This window comes from Struthio camelus, chromosome 1 (assembly GCF_040807025.1).
Source record: "Struthio camelus isolate bStrCam1 chromosome 1, bStrCam1.hap1, whole genome shotgun sequence".
NCBI classification, from domain to species: domain Eukaryota; kingdom Metazoa; phylum Chordata; class Aves; order Struthioniformes; family Struthionidae; genus Struthio; species Struthio camelus.
Window position 1 is genome coordinate 13,248,504 of NC_090942.1, and position 22,111 is coordinate 13,270,614.

At 40.1% G+C, this 22,111-nt stretch overlaps 1 protein-coding gene across 10 annotated transcripts in view; it reads left to right on the forward strand.

Annotated features, from left to right (window-relative positions):
• MAGI2 (membrane associated guanylate kinase, WW and PDZ domain containing 2) overlaps window positions 1–22,111 on the forward strand; it is a 757,526-nt gene that overhangs the window by 347,608 nt on the left and 387,807 nt on the right. The window contains exon 1 of one of the 10 annotated variants that reach the window (XM_068924737.1): window positions 5,162–5,360. The exons of 6 other annotated variants lie outside the window; for them this stretch is intronic. The gene's annotated coding sequence lies outside the window, so the exon portion shown is untranslated. Of the gene's footprint in view, window positions 1–5,161; window positions 5,361–5,567; window positions 5,650–5,726; window positions 5,833–22,111 lie in introns of those variants that run through there. 3 more of the 10 variants (XM_068924870.1, XM_068925164.1, XM_068924812.1) reach the window with 3 other exon arrangements.

Below are 22,111 nucleotides of genomic sequence, written 5' to 3' on the forward strand. Positions count from 1 at the left end.
CATTGTAATCCAATTAAACTTTATTGAATTCCAGCAGGGGAAAGCGGCAGGGGTGAGAATCCTCACTTTCGTGCTACCATAGGCCATCCTCCTTGCAAGCACTGGAAACCAATTAAAAACTTACATATCCAAAGTAGCACGCTTAATGAATACAGTCTGGAGAGGACTATAATTATCTTCTCCTTGTCATCACGGGCATGTACATGCACTAGTGCAGTCTTAGAGAGAGGAGAGAGAAACAGTTGAACTATCCCAAGAAAGTTAGATTAATATCCTCCAAAAAAAAAAACAGACCTTTTTCTGTTTCTCCCATTACTAACCACCTGTTTTCACCAAAATTATTGAGACCGTTGTGCTTAGCAGTTAGATGAAGAAATTTGGTCTTCTGTAAAACACGTCTCACAAGTGGTTGGTGAATAAGCTGGCAAAAGATTTTGTAAAAGTTAAGCTGAATGTAACTTTCTGTCCACACCACTCTTTACAAATTGAAGGGACCTCTATACAAATTTTGTATAAGGTTATGACTTTGCTGAAATATTGCCACTTCACAGAAGGAATGTGATGCACATGTCGAGATTGGCAGGAGCACTGCAGAGAGCTTAGGTACAAAAGATAATTATATATATTCCCTTTTACTGTGTCTTGTTATTTGGAAAGATTCATCTTTTTTTCCTTTTTTAGATGAATGGAATACTATCCAGAGCACTGATCATACCTGTGCATATACACACATGCATACACAAGTACATATGCCAGATATTAAGAATAAAATCTTTCCAAGTCTTTAGTGTCAGTCAGCAAAATGTTTCTCTTGGTTCTAGATTCTAGCCAGGATATTAGTATTGAATTCCTGCTTCACAAAAAGTGCTATGAGATATTGCGGTGGCTGCACATAAGTCCAAACCCTTATTTTTATATTCTTCCTAAGTTTCCTGTGGCACAGTCTTCTGAAGCAGCAAATAAGGGTCTAGTCTTGACACTGGTGTTGAATGGAATCTATCCATTCAATTTCCGTTTTGCACAAGCGATTTCTTTGGCAATGTCCAAGAACTGATGTGAGTCTTGTATCACTCGCATACGGAAAAAAGAACACAGACGTTCTGGCAGGCTGGATGGTGTATTTCCTTCTGATCTTAGAAGGAATTTCACTTTTTTTTCTCTTTCATCTGGTCTTTGAAGTAGCAGAGATTTCCATGATCTCTTCCTGTGGCTTCCCACAGTTTGAAAGGAAAATGTCAGGATTTCCAAAAGATATTTGTATTAACCTTGCGGATCACCTCTCAGTCCTTTATGCCTGTTTTAAAGTTAAAGATAATGACTAATTCATCCCACAAAGAGACCTGCATTAAATGCTATCTCTAGGATGGGTCACAGCCCACACATGTCAAATGGCTTGCTTATGTCACTGGAATAGGGCCACATCTGTACCTGAGCCTTCTTTCTTTCACTTTCATCTCGGCAATGTTTGTCCGCTGAGCACAAAGGAGAGTAGATAAAGCCAAAAAGCAATCCAGAATCTATCCCAGAATCATTTACCTTAGTGATTATAACAGAATATTTCTGAAGGTGCAAGATACTTAAAATATGGTTAGTGCTAATTTTGTAGTGGTTTTCTCCATTGTATAAATTATGCGTGTAGCGTATGCTTTCAGAATCTTTCACTCAGCAGTAAAATTGATATAAGGGATCTGAAGTTGAAGATGCTTTAACTCCTTTTGCATTACTTTTGAAAAATGGATTTGCAAATTCTGCATCTGAAGAACAATGGAAAAGGAAAGCGTTCGTTTTTGTGCTGTTTGCTGCACAAATTCAAAATGACTTCATAAATACACTGACGTAAGATACCCTCTCTCCTAATAATTGGACGTAGTTTCATTTTTAAGCACATACCTTTCTGAATTGCATGTAAATGAACTGCGAAAAAATCCAGCCTTGTTCCATGGCTTCTTTTAGGAATAAATCCAACCTTCAGGCTGATACGTATTACAAATAAAATAGAGATTTTTATTGTTATATTATGTTGTTATGTGCATTTTTTTTACTGTTCCTAAATTAACATTGCAAATACTGGGACTATTTCTATAACAAAGTAGACTATTAATTTATTTTTGTTGTGCCTCAATAATTTGATTATGTATGTGCTGTTGCTCAAATTAAAACTCTAGTTTTTAAAGAGTGTAATTTAAAAGTAAGGATTTTGCCAGGAAACGTTCAAATTCCTCTCAAAGAATTAGTGGCGATAGACTTAATGATAAATATTGCGTTCCCTTCTTGAACAGCTAAATATCAGTTTGTGCACATTTGTAATTTCCTAAGTATTATTGCACACTATTTTCAAAGCATAATTCTTACCTGCATGCCTGAGACAGATTTGCATACATACTTATATATGTTTTTATTTAATTATACATATATATATATGCATCTATCTTTTAGATAGAAGATAATCTTCCAGTTTCTCCAGTGGATCAGGTCTCTTCTTATTAGAGAATCAAAATGTAAATTCAGAAGGTCTTGTTTCTGTCAATTTGTATGGCAACCTAGACATTACAAGATGCTTTATGGGAAGATTAAAATCACTGGTTTATGTCTAAGAAATTAAAGAACTCTCTCTTGATAGTTATAAACTAAATTTATCACTAAGTGTATGACCACAGCATTTCACTGTTGAAAGTTTGTAGTATATACTGCTTTGCTAAAGTGAACATTTTTGGTGGCTGCAATATGCGCGTGATCCTCTTGCTCATCAAGAAATTAATTGAGTTCAATAGGATTTCTGTTCAGAGTGACTCAGCTGCATGCTTTGGGTTGGAAAATTTGTCCAGCAGCCCCATAATGATTTATACAGTATTTAACTACTATAAATGACTGGTAGGGTATTGGTGTCTCTTTTCCTTTTCAGCAATGATAGTTTAGGCCTATTTCTTTCCTCCAGCCAAGTTTTATGTTGACTTTATAGCAATTGGAGACTGTTGCTGATTTCCAGGTTAGAAAACGCTAATGTGTAAGGAGCTCTGAAGAAATCTGAGTAAGAAATACAATTTGGCAATCCATACCAGCCTCTTTAGATGATTTTCTCAGCTGACCCCCTTCCATTTGACCCATTCTAAACAATATATGTCATTATCCTCCCTTCACTATTGCTGCTTTGGGAGGGCAAAAGCAAAAAAAAAAAATTAATAACATAATTTAATGTAGGTATGCTGAGTCCAGAAAAAATGCAGAATTCCACCTCCATCCACAAACCTAAATGATCTAGGTGGAATTGTCTGGTTCTTATGGCTTATAGTCTCCTATGGCCTGCGTTGTATGGCTCATCGTAAAGGAGTCCAAGTGTTAAGTGAGCAAGGCATTAATGTTTTTGTCTGCAAGGATGTGCTTACCTTGGTAGGAGTCCTACTTCTTAAATGTTTTCAATATACAATGGTATAAAATCAAGCACCAGCTAAATTCTAGTTATTTTTTCAGAAAGGCTGGTTTGCAGAAACTTGCATTTTCATATATTACTGTCAGGGGCATTTTACCTACCCCCGTGAGGCAGTATTGGCTTCTGCTTGAAGGTTTTGAACTCTGACAGAAATTTTGGCTAGGATAAAAATGATGTGTAGCACTCCTGCTTCAGCATTCTTAATGAAGATATGCGAGATTTCAAAACCTTAAGGCTCTGAAAGTCAGAGCAAGATAAAAAGAACTGGGAGTATGGATCTTTTAGAGTTCATCTTGCAATGTGGCGCAGATCAGCAGATATTCCATGATATCTGGCATAGCTCTTTTTCATCAGTACACTAAAGCAAATCCAGATTGCTCCTCTGTGTGCTTATCAAGAGAATTACCTTACATCTGAAGACTGTATGGAAAGCAAAAAGTGGAAATTTGGGTTCTGTGTGCCAGAGGGACTTCTGAAGTATGGTCTGTGGACAGATTAACTGCAGAGTTAATATGAGATGGGTAAATGCTTATTTATGATGTTTGTGGAAACACTGGGAAACACTGTAAGTGTCTGTGCTGGATAATAGATTGCTGAGTGGGCTTTCTGGCTTTAACTTGGGTGTTTGAGAATATGGACATAGGAGGACAGGCTTAGATTTTTCTCAGGAATGGATGATATGTAACATCTACTCATTTGTTTGAAATGTCTCTGAAAGACTGCGTATGTGAAAAATGCCTACTTTGCCCTTGGTGCCTAGTTTTGCAAATGTTTGCTGTTTCCTAACATTTTAGAATGAATGCGAAAGGAGTTAACTTGGGTGAAATTCTGGCTTCATTACACTTGATAGCAAATTCTTAACCGGGGTGAAAAATTCCGTATTTTGTTCAAGATTAATAGTCTTTGTTTCTCAGAAGATTGGCTTGCAACATATTGCTTGCGAGTAAATCTAACTTTTGCAAACAAGTATTTGGGGACTTTGGAAATCTTGGCAGTAACTGGGACCCAGATAGAATCTGGGACTATGGCTTCATTCTTTCAGTCTTTTAGAGAGTCTAAGCTCCAAAACCCTAAACCCTATGGTAGCTTTAATCAGGGTAATCCTAGGGAATGGGGCCATTGAATAAGCTACAATTTAGAAAGTCAGGTTAACACATTGTGGCCCTCATGTCAAAGAAATTTGGAATTACAACATACCAATATGAATAAAGAACACATAGTTGTTTTGTGTGAGGTACGGGACATTTGGTGTTGAGATGTTAAATGTGGTTTTGGCATAAATATTAAGATTGGCTTTGGGTATTGTAAGAGAAATACAATTGGGGAGAAGCTGTGAAGAGACTTACAGCATCCGCTTAGCATCCGTTTCCCAGTGTGAAAACCAGTTATGTTTATTTACTTTTAAATACTTGAGCGTGTCAAGGTATACAGCCTAGGGTCACTCTTGCCCCTGGAAAGTTTAATTGCATCTCTCTGCCCTGTGGATTGCTGAATCCAGCGGCAGAAGAACGCCTAATGTACGCGAGCGATGTTTTCCTCCCAGCCTCGCCATGTCGAGCCGGTGGCGAGCCGGGGAGCGGCCGCCGGTTCGGTGCCGCGGCGCGGCGCGTCCCCGCGGGGGCGGCGGATCCCGGCCCCGCCGCGCCGGGAGCCCGCGGGGCGGCGGCGCCGGGCGGCGCCGGCGGCCGGGCGGGGCGAGCCGAGCCGGGGGCGCTGCCCGCCCCGTCTGCGGAGAGGAGGGAAAACAAAAGAGCTGGGCTGCAGTTTGGTGTGGCGGGGTCTTCCTCGAACAGAAAATTCCAGACATCCGCGCTGAAAAAGCACGGCCCCGCCGCGGCCGCGGCTGCCGCTGCCGGGGGCTCGGCCCCCGCAGGATGGGCCGCCTCGGCACAGGTGGCTCGCGGATCGCACGCTGCCTGAGGAGCAGGGAAAGGTGGGATAAGGCTCGGCCTCTTCTCCTTGCTTTCTCTCTCTCTCTCTCTCTCTCTCCATGCGTGCAGCGGTGTAGCTGGGACCTGAGAAGGGGGCAGATGCAGAGATTGGATGGGTTTGAATGGCACAGAGCAGAACCAGAGGCGCGGCGGAGCGCAGCCCGCCGCTGAACCCAAACTTGGGCTGAGTGGGACTCGCGTCGCGGGAGCCTGCGCTGCTGCTGCTGCTGCTGCTGCTGCTGCTGCTGCTGCTGCTGCTGCTGCTGCTGCTGCTGGCGGGGCTTTGTGTAGGTTAGTTCCCGGGAGAAACACCGCGCCGCGGGGCCAAGCGCCGGGTCCTGTCGCCAGTTGTCGGATGACTGCTTCGATGCTGTTAGGATTTTGCCAGGGAAACTGCAAATGAAGGTTTTGATTGTTATGCTTATGGACATAAAAAGAGCAGTTGACTTGGGATTTCTTGTGATGCTTGGCACGGTGAGAAGTTGAGCCGCGGTTGTTGTTGTATATTGTCTGAATGGTAACAATGGGCAGTTCAAGTACAGCAAGTTTGAATGGTATTTCTTCAGCAATTCCGAATGCATTTTACTCTTACACTCTTTTGCTTTTCACTACAGGCAAGGAATGTGATTTTTATTGAGGAAAAAAGCCAACAGAATTTCTTGAAAGTGTGACAGGCAGAAACAAATTAACAAATTAACACTCCAGTTTCATGTTTGTATTTTAATGGTTGTTGTTATACTAACATGCCTAAACACCTAAAGCAAATACTGGTAATTTCTCATTTTTCTTGCTGGGCAGATGTATTTCTTTGGTTCTTGAACATTTTTCCTTGCCTTTTTAGAACAAAAGGCATTGGCTTTGTGTGTTGGAGGGGTTGTTTTTTCTTGTTTTTTTTTTTAATGATAGCAAGAGAGTTGTATACAAATTACCAGTTTTGTGCAGGTTAATGCTCTGCTTCATTCTGAAGTAAATTGCCTTAAGGTATTAGGAGGAAAGGGGGTGAGTGAGCAGGGGGGAGGCTTGACCAGTGACCACATACTGAATTCAGATAGATTTAAATCATATACAGAAGCATACAGTTATCTGTAGCTGGATTTCAGCTCCATGTCATGCAAAATCTGCAGACCACAGCAGGGAGATTCTTAGCAACCAATAAATCAGATTTGTAATGGGCCTTTAAAATGTGTCTGTGAGGGGTGACTGCCTGGGTCCCCTTTGGCCAAATTAAGATGCAATCTGACAGTACAGTAGCATCTGTGTGCTGACATTTTCTCATGAACCTAGTGAAAAATGGCTCCGTATCTTTTCTTCAGTCCCTAAAAGATGGTTTCTGAATAGCTCGGCATTTTTTCCCTGTATTGTTGTTTGTTCTAATCACCATTCTCCCTGATAATGTCTGACTGGCTCATTTTGGTTTGCTTGCGTTTAAATCTCGGTTTGAATAGCTGAGGGGCTGTAGTGGGCAGTGATTGTTTTACATGAGATCAGAACCTCATACTAATACCATTGCTCACAAAGAAAATGATTTTTGCAAATGAGTTGTATAATTGCTGCTAATAAAGCAGCTTCTATCAGTACTACTGGAATTAGGGAAGTGGATGGAAAAACGTATGTCTTAGATAATATACCACCCATGATACAGGTGAAAAAAAAATGTCAGCCAAGAGTGAGTGCAATTAGCAGATAAAACTGAAAATCCCAAAAAAGCAGAAGAATATGTATTCTAAAAGGACAGAACTAGATCTACTAAATATAGGTATATGTTTATCCAAGGGAGAAGTTCACATTCAGAGACTACTAGACAGAGTGGGGGAGGGAGGAATGCACTACTTTTATTGTACTACAAGTGTGCTTATTGAAGAGAGTCTTGCATTGAATACCTGTTCAGTGTGACACCACAGATCTACCTTCCTTTTCCTCAGCAGAAGTTCCAGCTCATGGATTCACTAGATAGGAGAAGCCTCAGTTTTCTGCATGTGTGAGGTGAACAAAAAGGAGTGAGAAAGGGTCCAGTGTTTCTCCGTAATGACCTATGCCATACGATTCACTGAGTGGCAGAGAAGTTGACTCGTGTGCAAACCACTTCTTTAAATGTTCACTGAGATAAGGTGCATCAATAGCACGAAAGTAGGGCAAGTACGAGATGGAAAGACGGCTATGAGAAGTTGTAAGTAGTATGGATCCTCTCCGGAAAATGTGGCCGGTGTTATTTTTGTGACTGCTTAATAATGCCTATGGATGCTTTTGGAAAATCAGTAAATTACCTTATTTGGAGAGAAAGTACAGGAGTTTTGTAATATTTTTCTCTATTATTACAAATATGACTTTCAGCAAGAAAAAAAACTTTAAAAGCTTCCTTATAGAACACAAATTGCATAAATACGCCATTTACACATTGCAAAAGGCATTACATATTGGTTGGTGCTTAGAAAGCATGTTGTGTTGAGTACTTATACAGCCCCCAAATGTTACTTGCCAGACTTGTTACAGTCTGTTTAAATTAATTTTCATAGACCTAAGTGCTTGGAGTTACAGTGTAATTCCACTACTGCTGGAGAGGAGTGAAAACGGAACTTTAACACTGCATGCAGATTGCATTATTGCTTTTACAAAGGTAGATAATTTGACAGTGGTAAATAGTTTGCTTCATGGAAAGTGACACAATTACACTGTAGGAATGTAAAAAAGAAAACAAGCATCTTGCAAACCATCAGATAAATAAGAATGTCAATGGGAGATATTCCAAATAAATGGAGTTATACAGTTTTAAGTGATAGAAAGATTCTAGATGCCTAATTCCCACTGACCATTCAGGAGAATGAGCTACAGTTTTAGAAACCAAACCAGGGTAATCTCCAGATGTGTATGCACATAATCAGAAAGTATAAACGTCTAATACGGAACAAGAACAGATCAGATTTTAGAACTTACTGAGCACATTTAGAGAAACTGGAGTAAAGATTCAATAAAGGCAGAAAAGCTTCCAGAAGAAAGGAAATGAACAGACATAATCCAAATGAAACAGGCATATCCAACTAGCAGCATTTTCTATTGATTATGTGATTATAATGGACAATATTGTTTAAAGTAGTTTTTACCAATGGAAATCTGATTTAAGAAATGAAACGAGATGAAACAAGACTTTTTGACATTTGTTCTCATTACTAAATTAAAACTGCCCAGGGACTTTGCTTGTAAATACGGATTTTCTCAGGACATAGGGCTAGTGCGCACTGACACATTAAACCTCTGTAAAGGGAGAGGAGAAAAAAAAGGTAGAAATAAGACGGTGGGTGCTTCAGAAATTTCTCATAATCACTTTGTACAAGTTATGTAAGTCTATCCTATGGTTAGACATATAAGACAGGACTCTCTTCTTTTGATGTAAATCAAAAGTAGCAAGAATGAAGTAGATTAACATATACAAACAGGAAAGGAAAATCAGACCTAGATATCAAAGTCTGAAAAAAATATATTTACATTGAAGCAGTCTAAGTAGTGATTGTCAGTGTGCTAGCTGACAAGACTCAGCAAACAGCTCACCTATTTCCCATTTCCTCTCCCGTTTCAGCAGCAAATGCCTATGCAGAAACTGTCAGGCTCTCCACGCAAAATAAACTTAGGAGCATTAAAGGTCATATACTGTTCCTGGTTGCCCTAATGCAACCAGTGTAAACAATTTTTGTTGTAAATGACATCACTCTAACAAAGCTGATCGTAGCCCATACAGTCAAGAAAACAATATGATCAACAGAATTTTCAGTATTTTTTTTTAAATAAAAACATAGCTGCACCTCTGGCATTACTTCCACGTACATATAGCACACTCCAGGCCTATGTGTCTTCACCTCTTCTGACATGAGATAAAAATTTCAGAGAGAGATCTATCTTTTCACTGCTGTGGACTATATTGTTTAATTTTTTCTCTTGATTATATTATACTGTAGGATAAAAGAGAAGTTGAGTCACATGATGGCCTTTGGTGTTTGTACACAGGACATATCCAACTATTAATGACTGTCCATTATTTTGTAGAAAATGAGACACTGCCACCAGGTTTAGCTCAAAACCATTACTAGTTGGGTTTGCTTTTTCTTTGAGCGTGGAAGGTTAGGATGACTTAGTCAGCTGAAGACAGAAAAATAGTCTCACCTGAAAAGATGTAAAATGTTTTTAACCTGATCTTCGTATGTGTTGTGATTTACCACCTTACTCCCATACTTTGTTGCCTGACCCTCCACAATCCTCTTTATTTATGTACATCTTATTTGATTTAACCTTGCCAGCCAGCTATGATTTTCTCCTCCTTACCCAGATCTGGGACTGCAAGATACACTTTCTGCCACCTGTCCTTTTCCTGGTCCTGGTGAAGTCAGAGATTGATGCTGGAGAAGTACGTTGTGTGGAAGAGCGCATTTATGAAACAAGATGCTCTTGATCTCTCTCCTGCAGGAAATATTTTTTGATCCCAACATTAATATTCTCTGTCAAATCTGCAATAAAAAAGTTATGGTTAAAACTGCCCAAGGGAACAGAGAGAGTTGGCGAACATCTTAAAACTGTGCCATGACTACATTTACTCTTGTATGAACTGTCCTAAAGGAGAGCGTGACTGCTAGGGTTGAGTTCAGTTCTGTTTCTAATGAAATTAGTGGCAAGTTTCACTCTAACTAGATTAGAGACAAGAGAACGTTTAGTATAGAAAAGAAAGCTGACTTTGCAGAGGGGCTTGGGTTAAAGACTTTTTAGTCCCTTTCTGACAAAGAAAACAAGCAAACAGAAATGATAGCGGGTGGTCATTGAACCTCTAAACCCCGTTCCTGGATGTTATGCCTTATAAAAACATGAACCTCCCCAAAAGTGTCCGAGACAATTTTTTAATCTGAAGATATTAGGAGTTAAGTACAGCCATGACCAATCCCTATTGACAGCAATGTTTGTAACCCAGAGGTGGTGGAATAGGACTGAGCATGGGTATGGGAAGCATTGCTATAGAGAGCACATCACAATAAAAGCTCTCTTTCTCAGCTATCTTCTCCTTTCCAGTCAAATAAATACATTGCAGTGATGTACAGTGTAAAAAATTATTGCAGCTAGAATGCTCCTCTGATGACAGAGATGCCATAACTTATGAAAGCCTGTCCTAGATAATAAAAAGTAAATACTGCTGCAAGTTAATAAAGATTTAGGAATTCTTGGGGGTCTGGACTGATTGAAGCAAACTAGTTGGACATGGAGTGCTTCATTTCGGTCTTGGTTATGCAGCAGGCCATCTGCTGCGCAGCCTGCACCGAAGAGAGCACAGAACCACAGCCCTCTGTGTGCTGTATTGGCTCTTCATCCGATACCTGTCCCAAGGTCTTGGCTTAAATCTTCAAGAACATTAGGTTGGTATGAAAGGTTGGCCAAAGATGTTGGCGTTGACTGTACCTGCCTCTGTGAATTGTGGTGGCAGCCATGATCAGTCCTGAAGCTGCTAGTGCTCATTGTGAAACGTAAGTGAACAAGGCCTCTGCAGCGGCAGGCTCTCCAGTGTGGAATTACTTTTCATTAGAAAGGGATTTCTCCAAGGATTTATCATCTTCAGGGACAGCTTTCCCATAATTGAAACTACAAAGGACAACTTGGCATCACCCTCTAATGTTACACAGTCAGATACAATCCAACCTTTTATATTTTAATCATGCTGTAATATAGCATGTAACCTAAAGACGAATGAGGAACAGTGATTTTCTCTCTAATTAAGGTTTCACATCATAGGTTTGGAACCAAAGCAAAAATTAAATAGGACACTGGTGCACTCAGGAAATCTACACCATTTGAGGAGGTCTGTAAAAGGCTGAATTAAAGGAGTTTGGTCAATACATAATCATTCACACTGTCTGCGACTGGGGCAACTGGAAGCACATGTAGTTCTTTATTCAAAGCTATTACCAGCAGTTCCTGAATGTCAGAAGATGACACTTCTGTCTTGGTGTTTCTTGTCCAGAAGATACAATAGAAAGAACTTTTGAGGAACAGAACTGAGGAGTTAATGCAAGTGAGGGCATCCTTGCATCACTTTCTTTCATGTTGCTTCACCCCAGGAATCCATAAATCTTGATGGGATAGCTGATATCTATTCTTTAGATTATGCTGCACAAAAGGAAGGGGTAATGCAAGCTTTCACAGCTCCCCTTTTGGACTGCCAGATTTTAAAACCTGGAATAAGCATGGAGAAAGTCTGTTCCATTCTGTCATGAGAGTTGTCAAAAACTGGTGTCAACCCAGCTGCAGTGCCATAATCATCTCAAAACACCTCTCTGTATACCTATTGGAAAGCCTTTCTGAAAAGGGCGGGGTGTACTGATACGGTGCTCTTTAATATGTTGTTTTCTTCTGCAGATTCAGCAGGTGCTGTATGTTATCCTTTATAACCTTCAGACATTTGGAGCTAGGACTTTCTGTAATTATGCTCCCTGTCTGTGGAAGTTACTGCCTATTACCGTTTGAAATACGCGCTCTGCTCAAGATTCAAAACTACTGAACTAAAGAAGCACATTTGCTACTGCTTTCATACCAACAAAAAAAAGATAGTGTTAACTTACAGAATTGTTCTGTGACTTGCAGAAATGTTCTCTGCCCCTTATGTGGTGGAGCTGTTCTAAAAGTATGTCGTTGCTGATACTTGAAGGAATCAAATTCCTAGTGCTAGCAGTTCACTTTCTACAAATAATATTTTACATCTGCGTAGCATTTTTTGTTTTGTTTTTACTAGAAAACTTCATGGAGATTTGGTTCATGAAGTCTTTTACAAATTTCAGTAGACTGAGCTAGAGAAAATTCATGACCGTTTCTGTGTAGAGATGAATTTAAGTTGTCACTGTAAAGACAGCCAGGATCTGACAGCACTTCCTAGCAGGTTGTCTTAATTGGTCGTTGTCCTTCAATTCATATGTAGATTTGAATATGATCTTTAAGTAACTGGACCCTGTTGCCACAGTGATTAACTAGCAGAGGAGGAAACAAAAGCTAGATTTACTCACTCCCAGAGCTCCTTCCTTTGTGCCCTAATCTACAAGACCATTGCCTTCCATAAGATTCACCCCTTTCTGACTAGAAAAATAGCGTAGTCTCATCTTGGTCTTTTCTCTCCTGAAGGTATTTAGCAGAAGTGAGATATGCCGTGTACCTCGTGCAGTATTCTGTTAGGATAGATGCTGTCTTACTGTATTTAGAAGAATACTCCAAAGGAAAATCTCTGTGGTACACTTGTGATAACAAGCAAGAAACAAAGCAGGAAAAAGAGAGAGAGTAAGAAACACTTTGGCTCCTTCGATGTAATCTGCTAGGTCAGCATTACAGTACTTGGCACTAGCGTGCTTCCTTCACCAAGGCTGTTGGCCATAGCCACAGCGCACATAACAGTCCTCAGCATAACATCATTGCCTGCCAGAGCAGCTCTAAGAGCAAAGAGAAAGTTCCTGTCGTTATGTGCCTCCATGAGATAAGGTGCATACTGTCCCTGGCAAGAGGACAGTGCGCACTGTATCTGTGACCAGCCGTTCAGCATTTTCTTCTTCTATTCATTTCTTTCCCCCACTTTCATTTGGACAGGAAAGTTCCCATATGCTCCTAAGCTCTCTTATGGGACTGACTGAGGCTCTTACGAAGGGCCGAAGTTTCTCCTTTGTCACTGTTCACATGAAAGACTGCGAGTATAGCTATGAATGTCAATGCACCAAACCTAGCAAGCTCAAGTATAGTTGCCCATGAATATGGAAGAGTTTCTTACCCTGCCGTTACACCATATTTTTCCATTGTATTGCAGGTTTGATAATCGCTTATGTATAAAGCTTAGTACATTTAAATTATCCACTGTGATAAGAACATATGATCAGACAGCCTAGATCCCACCTGAGCAGCAAATGCAAGAATTATTGTCAAAAATGTTAAATGCTTGGTATGAAATTTGCTTCCCCAGCTGGTGTAGCAAAAGGGTATTTTGTCCAACATCCTGCTTCTCACATCGGCCAGTAGTGGATGCTCTGGGAAAAGTATAAGCCCCAGGGTGCTATAGGGTAATACTTGCCTTTTTGTATCTCCCAGTTTCCAGTATATGTTTCCAAACTATAGTAATATTTTTTCCAAGTGATACAACATTCTTCTTTTGAAGCATGAATTGATGTTTGCATGGTCACCCAGTTCAGAAGAAATGTCATTTCCAGCGTTGGTCTCATGGATACACGCTCACTGGTGTGTACATAACCAGACCTCTACACCTCAGTACATGGTGACCCACTCATGAAAGAAAATTGGTTTGCTATGCCTTCACCTGAACTTACTGCTCTGTTGGTGATGAGCTTCATTTCTTCAAACACATCAGACCTTTCTGCCATCATTAGAAATACTTTAAAACTGTAAAAGTTAAAAGCCAAGTTTTGGCTACCTCAGCATATAGATCTGAAAATCTGCTTCACTTGAAACACAGTTTTGTGTTTAAGAGTAATGCCTAGCTAACACAAAATATTGTAATACCACTACCACCAAAATAGAAGCAGCACTTTTGGGGAAATTATTACTAAAAAGTCTCTTAAAGTGTTGGATAGGGAACGTGCCTCTTCTGCTGGGATTATAGTGTTGCTCCTGCAAACCACCTCTGCTCTGGTACAGGAACATTTATCCCTCATTTTTCCCAACATACTTTTCAAACAAATGTTTTTTTTGTCTTTGAGTGTAAGTACAATTTTCTCTAAGAGGTAGCCTCTGTTTTTCTTTAGAGTTGCCGAGCCTCCCAGAAAATGGCTGTCTTTCTTTGAGTCTTGGCTTGAACCCTTCATACTGAAAGACAGAATCGGCCATCGTCTAAGAAGGGTTGTGACCAGCTGTAGTTGCCCCAGGGAGTCAAAAGAAGAGTGTGTATTTTACAAGCTGAGTGAGCTTCAGAGAGAAGAAGACAGAGCACAGGGAGGAGACGAGAGGGAAGAGCTTGGAGTAAAGCATAAGAGAAGGAAAAGAAATGGAAGAAATTATATAGAAACAAGGAAGACAACAAAAACTAAATGAAGAGAATTACATAGAGAGAAAAAAATTAAAACAAGGACCAAGTACAAACAAAAATCCTCATACGCATCCTCAAATTGTCAAGTAACGAATATAAGCCCTACCACCTTTCCTTTGCTTCTCCATGGAAATAAAACAATTATCATGAAACTGTTCTATTTTATTCTTCAGAGAAATGATTTAACAGCAGTTCCCCATTATGGGAAGACTTGACATTGAGAACAGTTTCTGTCTCTCACAAGCCCTTCTTTATGGTGCCTGTTTAACTCAAATGCCAGAAAGCTGACACCCAGATGCCATAGTTCTACCTCAACAGAAATGGATAGTTTTGCCTTATGGGAGCTGAGTGAGAAAAATTTCTTCAAAAGGAAAAAAAAACTGTGCACTGGATTGTGTCCCTTGATCTGCATATGGAGTATTGAATTAGTGTTAACGTTTCCTTCCTTAGGCAGAAAAGTTTCTCAGGGCAGCAGGGTCGTTCTCTGAGACGCCGCATACTGCTCATTGCTTTCATGCGGGCCCTCTCGTTCTCAAACGTACATTCCCCGTTTCCCCACCGCCAGGGCAAACGGTGTGGTACAAGACCCCTCTCCAGCATGGCTGTTTTGTGACAGGACGATGGCAGGGCGCTTGCTGTGGCCAAAGGCCTTCTGCAGGTTTTCAGCATCCTCGGGTCCTGGGCTGTTAGGAGGAGAAGGAGAGGTTGTCATCAACCTGGCCTATTTCCTGGGGAGGGCGATGGTAGGCAGACCAAATACTTCTGTCCTCCATTCTGTGTTCCTGCTTGCAGGAGCAGAGAGAGAGGAAATGGCGTGAGAGAAACTCTAAGCAGTTCCTGCTGCTTCGTGACATACTAGTGTATGAGAGTGAAGGATAAGCGTGTGCTTTTTGATAGAAAGTCACCTTCTAGCTCTTTGTCATTCAGGTTCTTTGAAATTCAGCCTGAACGAAACCTGTGTGAATAAATCTCTGAAAAGTTTGCTTTATCTTGAAGACCCTGAAGAAGATGGGTCCTCGCTTCTGAAACCTACTGAAACTCTATTAAGAGCCAGATTCTGATACTGTGTACAGTGGTGTAAATCTGTTAATACTCAGTCAAAATCAGTGGAATTATCCTAGCAGTAGAAGAGAGCAAATTCAGCCCTTCATTCCAAGCATAGGGATAAAGTTGTTCCACACTATTGGCACTATAACCTTCCTCTGACATACGACAGGTTTAATCTGGATAGTTAGAATTAAGCATTGTTTTCCTTTTGAAATTATACTAAATTAAGCTAAATTAATTGTGTTTTAACCTTCTGTTACATTGTTGAAAACTTGCTTTTGATAAAACTCACCCTTTTATTTTACTTTAAAATACTGTGTTCAGGAGCGTCTCCCAAAATATGAAAATGCATATTAAAAACATGCAGTTAGCTGTCTCTCTAATGGCGCTACCAATTTTTCTCAGTTTTAAGTTACAGATGCAATAACTTTGAGGAGGATGTAAGTTCTTCCTTCATAGTTTGAAATAAGAAGTAAATTGTTTATCAGAGGAGAGGTGTAATGTTGGTAGGTGGTGGTTAATGAGTCAGTGATGGAATTTATAATGAAAAGGTATCCTTAGTATAGCAACAGGTTAAAAGGATTAAAAGAGTGAGAAAAGGCCTGTGTGTCAGTAGGCAAATAGCTCAGTTGTGAAAAACTAACTGGTGCAGCCAACACGCTCCAGAGGTGCCGTGCTTCTGACTGAGTCTTGTGGACTCAGACGGCCTTACAAGGGGCAAAGAGTGAAAACACGAGAGATGTGAATAATTTTATTTGCTTAGGTACTGTCCTTCTGCATCACAAGTGGTGGTGTCAAACTGAAAAGATATTCCAGGAAATAATCAGAAAAGTTCATTTCTAGGACTGTCAGTCCTAATCCTCTCATCATTCTTAACAGTGAAATTATGCACTATTTTTAATGAAAGAAAGGTATTCCCTCTTCACTAGTCCTACCCAGGTAATTTAATTTTTTCCCTCATAAAGATGACTATTAACTTATTATGTAGTGATAGCACTTATAGATCTTGATGAGCCTCACAAAAATTCAGTGTCTGCATCAAGAAGTTGTGAACCTGCAAATCTACTTTTTGACATGCTCAGTTGCTGTACAAATGATTTCTGCTGTTCCAGAAAGCCAGGGTTCTTAAGATATAGGCAGATCATTCAAGAGTTATTTTTTACAATTGTTAACCATACAGTATTAAAGCATGAAAAAGAATGTATTCATCCATAATGGAAAAAGACACACTAAAATGGCAAAGCAGTGGCATTAAGGATCATAATACACAATATATATCAAAATATACATATAGAAAATTATAATTTGCTGTTCATTTTTTGCGTAACAAGACTTGCTGGGTAATTAGGGACTTTTCTTTTAATTAAATGATCTGACAGTTTCCTGTTCACTAGAAACAAAACACTAACCACACATTGAAATGTTCAGAGTCCCACCCCTGTGTTATAGCTTGCATCTCTTTCTTTTTTCTTCTTTGTAGTAAAATATGTGTACCATTGTACAGAAGTGTAGGACTAGAAGAGACCTCCGGATCATTGAATTCAGTCCTCCTACTATCAGACTCAACTGCACCATATAATCTGCTGCATATCAATTTTACTACAGTACATTTAAGGAACAACAACTTCTTTCTCATCTGTTATCAATGCTTTTCATTGATCTCAGTGCTGTGCTCTGTTCACCAATTAACAAAGCATATCACCTTCACTGACCTGAATACAGACATTTTGTAGAATAATCTCTCACCCAGCAGTCAGATTTGCTGCTTTGCACTCCTCCAGCTGTCTAGCTGCATTGTGATCCTATTTTCTCTCTGCTGAATTATTTTCCTTTGTATTTGTTGTTTTTAAGTCATAGTTATACTATATTAAGTAACAGGTAATTTCTTAGATCGGTCAACACAAGGGAGAATCGTTTCTAGTTTATATTTAAAAAGTAAATTTAATTTGGCAATTAATTTCACAATAGAGGTTGGTTTAAAATTGATTGCCCAAGCACACGCTCAGTTTATGTTGAACAAACCTAATTTGGTAGTGCAAACAAGCGTTGTCCTTGGACCTTGAATCAAGGCATGTAAGGCAGAAGGCAACAGATTATTATTCCATTAAAAATGCCGGATGGCCAAACTGCTGTTACTCCAAATACTCATCTGAAATCTTAATCTTGGTTGTGTCCATGGTGCTGATGGATCAATAAAACAAACCTTATGTATAAACATGATTGCTGTATTTACTGAGATCTCACTTTTGGATTTATGACATTTCCTTAGGTTTAGTCCTTTTAGCTGTGCTGTTTGCTATGTTACTCATGGAGTCTCATGTGATTTTAACGTAGAAGCAACTCTGTGCCACAACCCTTTCATCACAATTACAGTTTTTCATTATTTTGCTTCCATATTTCAACATCACCTTAAATTAATCTTCCTGTGACCTTGGTTGATCCAGACTTTCATTACGGGATTTTCCAACAAAATTAATACAGACCGTTTCTTCTACTCTGTTTTGTTGTAGGGATCTCAAAATGTCAGCGGTTGGCAACTGAAATGAATGTTTCATGAGACCTTTAGAACAGCCTCTCAAATAGTGGAGTAGAGGGTTGAAGAAGGAATTTTTGTTTATAGAGCACCTACCTCATGGTGTTAGCGATCGCTCTTTGATCTCTTCCCCGGAGCTGACAAGGTGGGGAACAAATAGGTAATTTCCATTTCCCTTTTCTTAAAAAAACAAAAAAAAAAAACAAAAAAAAGGGAAAAAGATTAATTGCAGAAGCATGTTTTGCAACCACGCAGCACTTGCCCAGTTAAAGATCCAGACAGGCAGAAAACAAAAGCTGATTTTCTGACAGCCGTTTAGTTACTGTACTAACACCATCCTGTTGCAAGTTAACGCTGTCTTCCGCCCCTACCGCCCGGCTTACAGTTGCAGTCCGTGTCATGGACTGCGTAGCGCAAACGAGCTGTGCCATGTTTGTGGGCTGAGGGAGCTGTTCTCGCTCTAGGGGCGCTGCCAGGCCGGGCCGGGGCGGGGGGGGGGGGGGGGGTTGGGGCTCTAGAACCTTCTGCGGAGCCGCAGGCGGCGGCGCCTGAGAGAACCTGGAGACCGACCCCCCCCCCCGGCGGGAAGGGGAAACTCTCAGCTGTGCTCACAAGCGCCTCTCAACTCTGAAATGCCGCTTTAGGAACAGCCCCATTTCCACTCGCTTAGGTGGGGGGCGAGGGGGGAGGGTACAACCAGGGACGAAAGAAGCGAGACGTGGCCACCCAGGGACGACTGGCTGGTCTGTCCTTTGGTAGAAGAGGTGAGTGATTTTGAATTTGTGTATAAAAGCTGCTGCCGAGCTTTTGTGGCAGCAATGCCGAAGGCAGTTGAAGTGCAAAGCCTTTTATCGCGTGTTCGGTTGGAAAAGACGCTCAGTATCCTGAACCACTTGTTTTTCCTGCAAGAACTCTGTCGTATGACCTACGAAGATTGGACAGAGGGATGTCAAGTGCACCGTAGTGACCAGCAGTATTCTTAATGAGCGATGTCTTTTCGGGTAAGGACGCCACAAAAGAGCGTGTCTGGATACACGCTCCAAAAGCTGCCATTTGGGTAAACCCGCACGAGGGATTCCTGTGAGGTTTCTATGTTGGAGATTAGAAATGTAACTTGAGAAAAGATACTTAAATACTATTCACACACGCAGCTTGAACTGAGGGGAGCGTGTACCAGGCTTCTCTTCCCGGGTAGCTTAATGCCAGACTTTGGCCAGCATTTCGGCGTCTGCAGCAAGCTTACACCTCTGCCCTGACCACGCGAAACGGGCTGTGCCCGGCCCTGCGCGGGGGTTGTTCTCCCAGTTTGGCTTCGGCCGAACTGCTTTGCTCCGGCGTTGTGGGTTAATGCTCACAGCGTTGGCGCCCCTGTCATTAATGCTGGCTCCGCCTAGTCCTAGTAAAGACATTTGATGAAATGACAAGAAATCAGAAGGATAAAACATCCAAGGCTTGTACGCCTACATTTGTAAGTGCTGTTTGAAAATTAAGGGAAGAGAAAGAGGCAGCAAATCCGAACAAGGAAAGCGTTAGGACCTGGGACACAGCTTGTGGTAGATGGAGAAATAATGAAGAAAAATGTTGTGCATTTGTTTAGAAAATAACAAAGGAGTTGACATAGTAGGAAGCTGTGTAATTGGTAAAGGAGGGATATTATTATTTTTTCCTATTAACCTGATGATGGTGTTAGCATAGAAAACAAATCTGAAAAGAAAATGTTACTGTAAAAACAGAATCTGTAAAGGTCAATAAGCAACTGGAGGAGCAAGTGGAAACTGTTCCTGCTGTTGACAGGCATTTCTAAACAAGCTGAAATCACAAAAATCCCCAAAGATTAGCTCAGTGATTTAGAAATTACAAGGGAGGGATACAGTGGATAGTGCTTTACACTATGGTAACTTTGTGTAATTGCCAAGCCTTTAATGGGGCAGTATATTTGGGTTGCTAGACTGTAACAAGTTGTCAACTGAAACAAGGCTGAATCAGAAAGTGAAGAAGGTGGGAAGCAATGGGAATCGCTGGTATGGCTCAGTTCATTTTTATTGTTGATTTACTTAGTGATTCTGTTCTCATTAGGATCCACGTAGTTAATGAAAAAAGGCATATGTGGGAGTTTGAGAAGGACACTTTTATTTTAACTGTAATCTATATTACTGTAAAGCTTTCCGTATTTACACTTTCAAAGTGCTGACACAAGCTGAGAGCCTTTCATAAAGCAAGTTAATTTTTCAAATACATGGAGTATGGAGTGCATAAAAGAGCTTACAGGAGAAGAAAGCATATCTTAGACACAGGGAAAAAAAAGATTGCAAAGTACACTTTATTAACTAAGAAAAATGCTGCTTTTCATGTAAACCTTTTTTTTTTTTTTGGTTAAAAAAAAGACTTAACAATAGTCTGTCACAGAAACTGTATAAGTCTTAGAGATAGCTCTTTTTAAGATTCATTGGAAAATGTCCAATATTCCTGCTTGAACCTTTCATATAACCTTAGCTAGAGGTTTTACTTAAGGCTAAAGCCTCTCATGAAGTATTAAGGCTGTCCTAGCTTTTCCCATTTCATTTCTTCAACCATGCAGTTGAAGAAATGAAAGTGCTAATCCTTCTCAGCATGGCTTTTAGTTCCAAGCAGAACAGAAGTTCAAGGAACAGTTGGACTTTCAAATTACGTCATGCCAGGAATCCGCATCCATGTGTTGCCATGGAGATGACATACGACGTTTTTTTGCGGAGCTGTACCACCTCAGAGGAGCAGCGGCTACCAAGAGGTAATACATACAGGTCTAGCAGTGCATCAGGCTTTTGAGCTTTTATAACTGTATGTGTTAGAACGGGTGGCAGAGGGTGAGTGTGTGCCCAGTGTAATTTTATCTGTACAAATTTGAGTTAGTACATATTGAAATAGGCTCTGTATAACGATAAAACTCACTACCTTTCCATCCTAATAAGGTGTACTATCCTAAATGCATCCACCTAAATCTGGGAATTATACTGCTCTAAAATATGCAAGTACAGACACAGCTTAATAAGCTGTTTGTCTTTTGTTGAGTCTCCCTCTGAGATAGCACTTGGCTGCGTTTTCTGGAGCTGAGCAACCTGTGGCTTAGCTTTTTGCGGGCAAGGATAGCATTCGTGGTTGGACTGAGAGTAAGCTGAGTTTTGGTTTTGGTTTTTTTGTTTGTTTATTTTTTGGGTAGTGATCTGGTCTGTAATCACACCCAAGTCTCTAATGCCTTGGATCCTTTCTCCATGAAATACAGACATTGATAATAATACTAGTCCTTCTACGTAAAATACTTTACATCTACAGACAAAATAGAATGTGTAAACATGCATTTTTTTCAAAGTGACCAGATGTTTATTAACAGTAATTATAGTTTCTCATAGGTAAGATTTGTGGACTGTCTTACATAAATAATAATGATCTCATTTTTAGGGCTTGTTGATGGATATCCTAGTCACATAGTATTTTTGTCTGCAGTTTTCATGAGAATGCTGCCACTTCTATCAAGTGCATAGCAAGTTCCATAAATAGCCACCTTTCAGTGTGCAAGGGTAGGGAGAAAAGAGCTCACGTATAACAAGATTCCACTCAGATTTCACATATGTGAGCTTTTTCTATATTGGAAGTTATTGGGAAAAATATGTAAGAGGAAAAGGATTACACTTTTCAAATATGCTCATCTTATGAGACTTGCCCTCCAATCACTTTGACTCAAAGTCTCTTTGTTTCATGGTGACTTTATGACAGAAATCTTTACTCTATAGAAACAAAAACACTTCCATGGTGTAACTCTAATACTGATGAGAGGTTTGTTTAAACATTGGGAGGATTATCAGTTCACCTTAAAATCGTCTCTCTTGTTGAGATGAACAGAGGTTATCTCGTTTTGGGAGAATGAATGGTGCTTATTTATCTATTACTTTGTAACTGCTGATAGAGTGTATTTAAAAAGCAACACATCAAAGTGAGTTAATGCATTAATTGAATAAAAGAAAAAAAGTAAGTATCTAAATTAAGGAAACTTAATATAGGTGGCAGATCTTTTGCATTAGAGAACTATTCCCTTTGTATTTTACAGGATTTTTCTGAAAGGGAATTTTTTTCTTTGATTTAGCCTTGATTAAATGTTT